The sequence below is a fragment of the Oncorhynchus keta genome, unplaced genomic scaffold (assembly GCF_023373465.1).
Source record: "Oncorhynchus keta strain PuntledgeMale-10-30-2019 unplaced genomic scaffold, Oket_V2 Un_contig_18528_pilon_pilon, whole genome shotgun sequence".
NCBI classification, from domain to species: Eukaryota; Metazoa; Chordata; class Actinopteri; order Salmoniformes; family Salmonidae; genus Oncorhynchus; species Oncorhynchus keta.
The window spans coordinates 32,501-42,718 of NW_026280966.1; the positions used below are offsets into that span (position 1 = coordinate 32,501).

The window sequence follows — 10,218 nt, forward strand, 5'->3', positions numbered from 1 at the left end:
GTGTTGTACCGGTAGATGTCAGTGAGTGCTGTCTCTCTGTGTTGTACCTGTATGTAGATGTCAGTGAGTGCTGTCTCTCTGTGTTGTACCTGTAGATGTCAGTGAGTGCTGTCTCTCTGTGTTGTAGATGTCAGTGAGTGCTGTCTCTCTGTGTTGTAGATGTCAGTGAGTGCTGTCTCTCTGTGTTGTAGATGTCAGTGAGTGCTGTCTCTCTGTACCTGTAGATGTCAGTGAGTGCTGTCTCTCTGTGTTGTCGGTAGATGTCAGTGAGTGCTGTCTCTCTGTGTTGTAGATGTCAGTGAGTGCTGTCTCTCTGTTGTAGATGTCAGTGAGTGCTGTCTCTCTGTGTTGTAGATGTCAGTGAGTGCTGTCTCTCTGTGTTGTACCTGTAGATGTCAGTGAGTGCTGTCTCTCTGTGTTGTACCTGTAGATGTCAGTGAGTGCTGTCTCTCTGTGTTGTACCTGTAGATGTCAGTGAGTGCTGTCTCTCTGTGTTGTACCTGTAGATGTCAGTGAGTGCTGTCTCTCTGTGTTGTACCTGTAGATGTCAGTGAGTGCTGTCTCTCTGTGTTGTACCTGTAGATGTCAGTGAGTGCTGTCTCTCTGTGTTGTACCTGTAGATGTCAGTGAGTGCTGTCTCTCTGTGTTGTACCGGTAGATGTCAGTGAGTGCTGTCTCTCTGTGTTGTACATGTAGATGTCAGTGAGTGCTGTCTCTCTGTGTTGTACCTGTAGATGTCAGTGAGTGCTGTCTCTCTGTGTTGTACCTGTAGATGTCAGTGAGTGCTGTCTCTCTGTGTTGTAGATGTCAGTGAGTGCTGTCTCTCTGTGTTGTAGATGTCAGTGAGTGCTGTCTCTCTGTGTTGTACCTGTAGATGTCAGTGAGTGCTGTCTCTCTGTGTTGTACCTGTAGATGTCAGTGAGTGCTGTCTCTCTGTGTTGTACCTGTAGATATCTGTGAGTGCTGTCTCTCTGTGTTGTACCTGTAGATGTCAGTGAGTGCTGTCTCTCTGTGTTGTACCTGTAGATGTCAGTGAGTGCTGTCTCTCTGTGTTGTACCTGTAGATGTCAGTGAGTGCTGTCTCTCTGTGTTGTACCTGTAGATGTCAGTGAGTGCTGTCTCTCTGTGTTGTACCTGTAGATGTCAGTGAGTGCTGTCTCTCTGTGTTGTACCTCTAGATATCTGTGAGTGCTGTCTCTCTGTGTTGTACCTGTAGATGTCAGTGAGTGCTGTCTCTCTGTGTTGTACCTGTAGATATCTGTGAGTGCTGTCTCTCTGTGTTGTACCTGTAGATGTCAGTGAGTGCTGTCTCTCTGTGTTGTAGATGTCAGTGAGTGCTGTCTCTCTGTGTTGTAGATGTCAGTGAGTGCTGTCTCTCTGTGTTGTACCTGTAGATGTCAGTGAGTGCTGTCTCTCTGTGTTGTACCTGTAGATATCTGTGAGTGCTGTCTCTCTGTGTTGTACCTGTAGATGTCAGTGAGTGCTGTCTCTCTGTGTTGTACCTGTAGATATCTGTGAGTGCTGTCTCTCTGTGTTGTACCTGTAGATGTCAGTGAGTGCTGTCTCTCTGTGTTGTAGATGTCAGTGAGTGCTGTCTCTCTGTGTTGTAGATGTCAGTGAGTGCTGTCTCTCTGTGTTGTACCTGTAGATGTCAGTGAGTGCTGTCTCTCTGTGTTGTACCTGTAGATGTCAGTGAGTGCTGTCTCTCTGTGTTATACCGGTAGATGTCAGTGAGTGCTGTCTCTCTGTGTTATACCTGTAGATGTCAGTGAGTGCTCTCTCTCTGTGTTGTACCTGTAGATATCAGTGGCTCGAGTTGGTTCATACGATGATTCAAAAGCCTCAGGGGGCATGTAGCTTAGAGTGCCTCCTTCCTTCCCGGGCTCTTGTCTGGACATTTCCAAAACACTATGGGAGACTTCAGCAAGGCCAAAATCTGTAAGCTAGAGAGAGAGAGAGACAGCGAGACAGAGAGAAAGAGAGTGGGCGTGTGAGAGAGAGAGAAAGAGAGAGAGAGAGACAGCGAGACAGAGAGAGAGAGAGAAAGAGAGGGAGCGTGTGAGAGAGAGAGAGAGAGAAAGAAAGAGAGTGAGCGTGTGAGAGAGAGAGAAAGAGATGGGCTTAACATAGACTAAACAGAAATAGTCATGTTCAGTAAACATGTATACTGCCCGTGGGTAGTGATGACTGCATATAGTTCAGACGTATCTCACCACTAGTAGAGACTCAGGATCTTGGGACTTGCCTTTGCATTAAGGTTGTCATCCAGCAGCACGTTATTGGGCTTCAGGTCGCGATGCAGAAGTGGCTGAGGAAGGTTGTGAAGGAAGTTAATTCCCAGAGCGATCTGGTGGGCCAGGCGGAAGGCCAGGGGCCAGGGTGGGGGCCAGAGAGGCTGGCCTGGAGGGTGGCCAGGGAGCCTATGTTCATTAACTCCATCACAATACCCAGCTGGGTGGAGAGGCCTCTACCTGGAGAGGGAGGGCACCCCTGGTACACCCCCAGAATCCTCACCACATGGGGGCTCCCTCCCTTCTGCATATTCTTTACCTCCTTAAGCAGGGACGTGCTAGAGCTGGAATGAGGTGTGTGTGTGTGTGGGGGGGGGGCAGGGATTATAGTCCATGAGCCAAGCCAACAAGTTATTTATCACATACTGCACACCCTTTAGAGTCACAGCTATCCATCAGACTCAGACTTTGGGAAAGGTTCAGGTCCAAATAACTTTAGGTTAAATATTAGAATTACCTATATAAATTGCTTTAAAAAAGAAACATACATTTTAACTTTGTTTGACGAGTGGTACTGAAAGGTCATGAAATGACCTTTCTAATGATATATAACATAACCCACTTTCAAAGGACCAGCTACAACTATTGTTTAAAAATCAGCCATATTGTGCCATTGACATTAGACTGTTGGAAGTTTAGCCATAGAATTCCACGAAGAAGGGAAGCTATGTTTGTGGATTGTACACTTTGTTGATAGAGGCACCACATTTCACACACACAGCTAGAACATGGTTTTAAAAAGATTTGTAGATACAGGGCCATCACAGGATGGACACAATAACCCGACAGATATATGGCCGCCAAACAACTCAATGGGGTCTTATTGGATTCATTTTGCTTGACCATACCTGTAAGAAATATAATTGTAGTACGCCCAATAATGTCTTAAAATGTCCATAGTGACCCAGATACATTATGACGTCACATTATGACGTCACATTATGATGTCACATTATGATGTCACATTATTCACAGAATCGTGGTAACAAGGTGTCTTAAAAGCTGTACGAATTGATGCCTTCTGAATATTTTACCGTCAAACGTTTTAAAATGGATATGTACAAGTGAATAGTCACGGATGTGAGCTCAGTCAACTGACAGACAATGTGATCCTATCAGTCACGGTGAGCTTTCAGAAAAGGTTTTCAGAAAAGAAAAGAGCAGAAGCTCTGAATGATTCGCTCAGACTCCAGTTCTACCGATCTACAGGTTATGGAAAATGTGCTACTTTAATATTGCACCAGTCGGTTTCCTCAAGAAGAAAGCACTTCTATGTAAAATACAACAACAACTAAAACACTTTAGTAAAAGCTACGATAATTTCCGCAAAATTAAAATAAAATAAATACTACAGTATCCTACAAATAGCAAAAACTTCTTCTTCCTGTCTGTGTGATGGACGGAGAACCCCGCTGGCTGAATGGACGGGGACAGTATATCCGGAGAGCCATGATTACGTAAGACAGAGTCCCTGATATCTTTCTGTACCCCAGGGGAAAATACTGTACCCTAACCGTAACCTTATTTCTAAGAGTTTAGGTTCACTAGACTGACCCTTCAGCCCTGCATCTACAGATGTTTTTAAACCCTGTTCTAGCTGTCTGTGTGAAATGCGTTAAGTTACAATACAAAAACATTGCTTCCTCTCTTCGTGGAATGTCAATGGTACAATTTTCCCAATGTTTTAATAGTTGTAGCTGGTATTTTCAAAGTAGGTTAAATTACATATAAGTTGAAAGGTAATTCCATGATCTTTTAGAACTCCTGGTATGATGAGGGTTTTCTGGTTAAAGCAATTTATACAGGTAATTCTGATGTGTACCCTAGAGGTCAAAGGTAACATTTCTGTTGACCTGAACATTCCGAAAATGTGTCTGATGGATAGCTGTGAATGTTAGCTTTCCAACGAAGAGGGAATACGTGATCAGTAACTTCTGACGGATAGCTGTGAATGTTAGCTTTCCAACTAAGAGGGAATACGTGATCAGTAACTTCTTGTATGCTGGCATGGTTTGTCATAGGGTAAAATCCCGATGGGAAAAATGGATGGGATGGATGAATAAAGAGTGATAACACAGAGAAAAGCTCCCATTGCTAAACTGCTGTCACACATTTTCAAACTTGAGGGAATTAGACCTTCAACAAAAATCTCAGAGACATCGTCACCCCAAGTGAGCCGGTCTGACCCCCTGGCTCATGAACTAGAGCAGGGGGTCAAACTCATTCCATGGAGGGCCTAGTGTCTGCAGGTTTTGTCCTTTCAATTAAGACCTAGACAACCAGGTGTGGGGAGTTCCTTACTAATTAGTGACCTTAATTCATCAATCAAGTACAAGGGAGGAGTGAACCTGCAGACACTTGGGCCCTCTGTGGAATGAGTTTGACACATGGACTAGAACCTTAATGAAACCTTTACTTCCCCCAGTGGTACCTTGACGTAAATACATTTGACCTAAAAGCAACAACAACAACAACATTTTTTAACAAAAACTGTAGGGGCAGCACTTTAAACCAGAAATAAATTACAGATTGCACCTTTAATGGTTGACATCATTAAAACATATACACTACCGTTCAAAAGTTTGGGGTCACTTAGAAATGTCCTTGTTTTTGAAAGAACAGCATATTTTTGTTAGTTAAAATAACATCAAATTGATCAGAAATACAGTGCAGACATTGTTAATGTTGTAAATGCCTAATCGAACCCACAAATGCTGATGCTCCAGATACTCAACTAGTCTAAAGAAGGCCAGTTTTATTGCTTCTTTAATCAGAACAACAGTTTTCAGCTGTGCTAACATAATTGCAAAAGGGTTTTCTAATTATCAATTAGCCTTTTAAAATGATAAAATGATAAACTTGGATTAGCTAACACAACATGCCATTGGAACACAGGAGTGATGGTTGCTGATAATGGGTCTCTGTACCTCCTCTGTAGATATTCCATTCAAAATCAGCCATTTCCAGCTACAACAGTCATTTACAACATTAACAATGTCTACACTGTATTTCTAATCAATTTGATGTTATTTTAATGGACAGAGAAATGTGCTTTTCTTTCAAAAACAAGGACATTTCTAAGTGACCCCAAACATTTGAACGGTAGTATATATATATATATATATGTATTTTTTTAATGTAATGTAGTTCAGATACTTTTTTTTCATATTGGCCAAAGCCCTTATTTAGAGATTGTGACCGGAGCAAACAGAATGAACATATTGTCTGATGCACGGCTGTGGGATGGTCATATTTACCCATCATCATAATGCAGCAACTTGATGGCCACATCGAACCTCCACTTTATATGCCTGGCCTTGTGGATCTGTCCAAATCCCCCTCCACCAATCACTTCCCAGTCCTGCAGGCTGTCATTACCGATCAGGTCCAGTGCAGGGCTGCTGGGTAACGGCAGCGCCATCTTTCATTCAAAATATATATTACAAAACATTGATGTTAAATACCTCAACTGAGACTTTTCAAAATAGCATGAAGACATTTACAGGCAAGATATGGAGTTGACACAAAAAGTACATAACAGACTATCGCAACTCAGGTATTTGGCCAAATTACTTTATATATATATTGTAGCGACCCGCACAGACAGCTGTGTGTTATGTGTTAGGCTAGGAGGTGGTTGTGTTGTACTGACCAGTACCCGGTGTTCGCGGGGTCCGACCTGTCAATCAACCTGCTATCTGCCAATCACGGGAATGCCTGGAATGTTCTGATGCCGGGCATCCTGGTGGTTGGCGGAGTGGCGTGGAGGGGGTTGGGCAGGGGGGTGGAGCATTGGAAGTTAAGACCAGGTTCAGCCTTTGTTCTCTCTCTCTTACGTCTGGGTTTCACAAGAGAAGGTCACGATTGGCTTGTGGGTTATCTGTCATCTATTTGGCGTGTGCTACGGCCCAAACAGTAGCCTGTGTAAAGTTGGTGCAATAAACCGTCAATTCGTAAACTCAAGCCTCTGTCTGGACAATTGTTCATTTATGATCTAGTCAGGTCATTACAATATATATATATAAACTAATTTGGCCAAATACCTGAGTTGCGATAGTCTGTTATGTACTTTTTGTGTATATAATATATATATATTGCACTAAACAATGAAACTCTGTGTTGGGATTCACATGTCAATAACCTGTGAAATGAACCTTTCGCTTTACTTCAGTATCATGTCCTAAAGGTCGTGTTCCCCTGCTCAGCGGTTGCATTCATCAACCAATGGGTGACTGGGATATCATCAGCTGTGCCGTTGGGCACCAGACTGCTGTAACATATGATGTGGTTGGCTGATATATAAAATAGATAACCTTAATTCATTTAAAACATGACCTTCATTCATTTAAACCATTTAATATCAAATAACCTTAATTCATTTGTCATTTAATTCAAATCACATCACACATGGTTAGCAGATGTTAATGAGAGTGTAGTGAAATGCTTGTGCTTCTAGATCCGACCGTGCAGTAATATCTAACAAGTAATCCAGCCTAACAATTTCACAACAACTACCTGATACACACAAGTGTAAAGGAATGAATAAGAATATGTACATAAAATAAAGGATTGAGTGATGTCCGAACGGCATCGGCAAGATGCAGTAGATGGTATAGAGTACACTATATACATACGAGATGAGTAATGTAGGGTATGTAAACATTAGTGGAATTGTTTAAAGTGGCTAGTGATACATTTATTACATCAATTTTTCCATTATTAAAGTGGCTAGAGTTGACCAATATATATATATATATATATATATATCATATTGGGTGGGGGGGTTCTGAATGAATGTAAATTTAGAAAATGCAAAAAGAAAGTTGTTTTAGACCGGCAAACTGTGGAAAGAGAGACATTATACAGCTGGTGGGAGTTGTAGTTCATGTTTGTAGTTCTAAATAAACGGATGTAACTTTTCGGCTTCGCGCTTCTTCTTGGCAGTCAAATACAGGGTTTCGAAACCCAGAGGTGCAAGACGAGACTTCCAGGAAAGATTGCGATACACACCAAACAGACCGGGGTTTCAGAAGTCAATTAGAGAAGTGAAAGATTCTTCCGAAGTTGTTAACTTTCTCAAAATCTAAAGGCACAAGCTAGATTGGAGCCAATGTCTTAAATAGTTGAACATGGCATTACTCCAAGTAAAAACTGACACGTTTTCATTTTCGAAAAAACGTTATATTGTCGTGCCTTTGATCTGATGCACATGCGCATCGTTAGAATATATTACGTCATCAGTTTGAATAGCTGTACGGTCTTTGTCAAATACTTTGAAAACCGGCAAATAAAAGTAAATTCACCCGGAAACACTTACACGTTTTAATATTTATCTTAGTATGATCGCGTTGTCATGTCTTTGACAATGCAAACTTTTAGACTCATTTTTAGCTTACAAAATAAAAATACGGAAGTTACATTTCAGGATCTGACCGTTTGTTCGAAGTAAAATAATGTAAATGTTATTCAATAGAAAATGTTATTAGCGATCATTATGAAACAATCACGTACCTGCATTTGATGTGATTTGTTGAAACTGTTGGTCAATCGTGTGCAAATAGATGTAGGCGTATTGGTTCAGTTTAGCGAAGCATGAATTACTGATAGTTTATTGAAAAATAGTCTGGCTGCTCTGTGTCTGTGAGTAGTGGGGATTTCCACTTTTATGCCATTTGCTACCACGTCATTTCTGGTGAAATATAATTCTTGCAGGATTTACGGATTCTGTTACACATAAAGGCAACAACAATAACAACAATTATAGTGACCTGTATTAGCCTTTTGGTGTTGGGTGGACAGTCCCTGGGTTCGTGCCCCAGTTGGGGCTAACTATTTACATAAATTATTCTTTGATCGTGTATATTTGGTTGATCTAGACATGCACAGTGCTTAATTTGAGCCGGATCCGGTACATCTACACGAGAAAGAAAATCACTGTTTGTAATGTAAAAATTATAATCAAAAGCACCCAGAGTTCATTTGAGTTATGCCCTCAATACCTAATTCTGCTGCCCCCTAAAAAAACGTAATTGTAAAACGTAGATGTTCAGTCCGCGCCTGATATTCTTAGAATTCATTCGTGTTGGGCCGGTCCGGTTTTATGGTTTGCGCAATATTATAGACTATGTTTTTGAGAGCAACGCGTAGCCGTTGCTGCGGTGAGAGAGAGATCTATGATCTCGCTCCCTCTCTCTGCTCTAATTGACACGCAACTCTCATCTCTTAAACGGTTGCACTTCATCATTTATACACTTATAGAGTCATACCGCGGGAAGGTGCTGGAGGAGCAGCACCCCTGATCATACCGCGGGAAGGTGCTGGAGGAGCAGCACCCCTGATTAATTGAAATGCATTTGCTGACGTTATAAAATTACTGCTGTCTGTTCAGAAAGAAATTATTCTGAATACTACACCAGGAGCAGGTCTATAATTTAGCCACAGAGGAGCAATAGCTTCTTTAAGCAATACACTAGCTGTGGATTGTGTTTGTGTAGCCCATTCATAAGGCATATAGACCTAACCCAGGAACGCAAGGCAAATCTGTCAGTGAACAGCATGCAGCCAGAGCAAACCTTTCCCAATATTTCAAGTAGGCTACAATCACAGGAAAACACAGGTTGGAAAGCAAATGTCTCCTGCTTAAAATAGAAGACTGTAATCTGGTTATAGGCTAACAAAATATTGTATAAACTTCCAAGTAGACCTAATGAGCAAACATTGTTTTGCAAAGTAATACATAAGAGATAGACTTATGCCTAGTAAAATAAAAAAATGTTTCCAAATGATTCATAATTAAAGTTTTATAATTGCATCACGATACATGATCCATCACCAAAGCCCTTCCATCTACATACATCAGAATAGTTCAGTTGAGTGTTCTTGACCTATGAAGGGGACCTGGCAGAAATGGATAGAGGCAATCAAGGTGTGGAAATGTTCACATACTGTATGTTTTCAAAGAGTAAGGTGGAACTACAGTACAACTGTAATACTGGTCCTAATGGCTGTCCTAGGATCAGATTACCTGACTAAATACTAACCAAACCATTAGAGTAATGTGGAACTACAGTGTAGCTTTAATATAGCTCCTAATGGCTGTTCTAGGATCAGATTACCTGACTAAATACTAACCAAACCATTAAAGAGTAAGGTGGAACTACAGTGTAGCTTTAATATAGCTCCTAATGGCTGTCCTAGGATCAGATTACCCTGACTAAATACTAACCAAACCATTGAAGAGTAAGGTGGAACTACAGTGTAGCTTTAATACAGGTCCTAATGGCTGTCCGAGGATCAGATTATCCTGACTAAATACTAACCAAACCATGACAGAACTAAATCATATCAGATATATAGGGGCCAATGTAACGAGTTTCCTCCTCTTCTTCCGAAGAGGAGAGGCGAAACGGATCAGAGGACCAATACGCGGCGTGGTAATTTTCCATGGTACTTCTTTAATGCTTTAAGGTACACATGAACAAACTAACAAAACAAGAAAACGTGAAAACTCAAATTACAGTCCTATCTGGTGCATACACAGAGACAGGAAACAATCACCCACAAACACACAGTGAAACCCAGGCCACCTAAGTATGATTCTCAATCAGAGACAACTAATGACACCTGCCTCTGATTGAGAACCATACTAGGTCCGAAAACATAGAAATTCCCAAAACCTAGACAAACAAACATAGACTGCCCACCCAACTCACGCCCTGACCATACTAACTAAACACAAAACACAGAAAATAAAGGTCAGAACGTGACAGTACCCCCCAAAGGTGCGGACTCCGGCCGCAAAACCTTGACCTATAGGGGAGGGTCTGGGTGGGCGTCTGTCCGCGGTGGCGGTTCTGGCGCGGGACGCGGACCCCACTTCACCCTTGTCTTTGTCCGCCTTATTTTCCGCCTCCGTGGCTTTCTCACC

The 10,218-nt window shown here is 41.7% G+C and overlaps 1 pseudogene; it reads right to left on the bottom strand.

The window, feature by feature from the left end:
• LOC118383431 (serine/threonine-protein kinase 10-like) overlaps positions 1-7,943 on the bottom strand; it is a 13,176-nt pseudogene extending 5,233 nt beyond the window's left edge.
• Between the last annotated feature and the right edge of the window lie 2,275 nt (positions 7,944-10,218).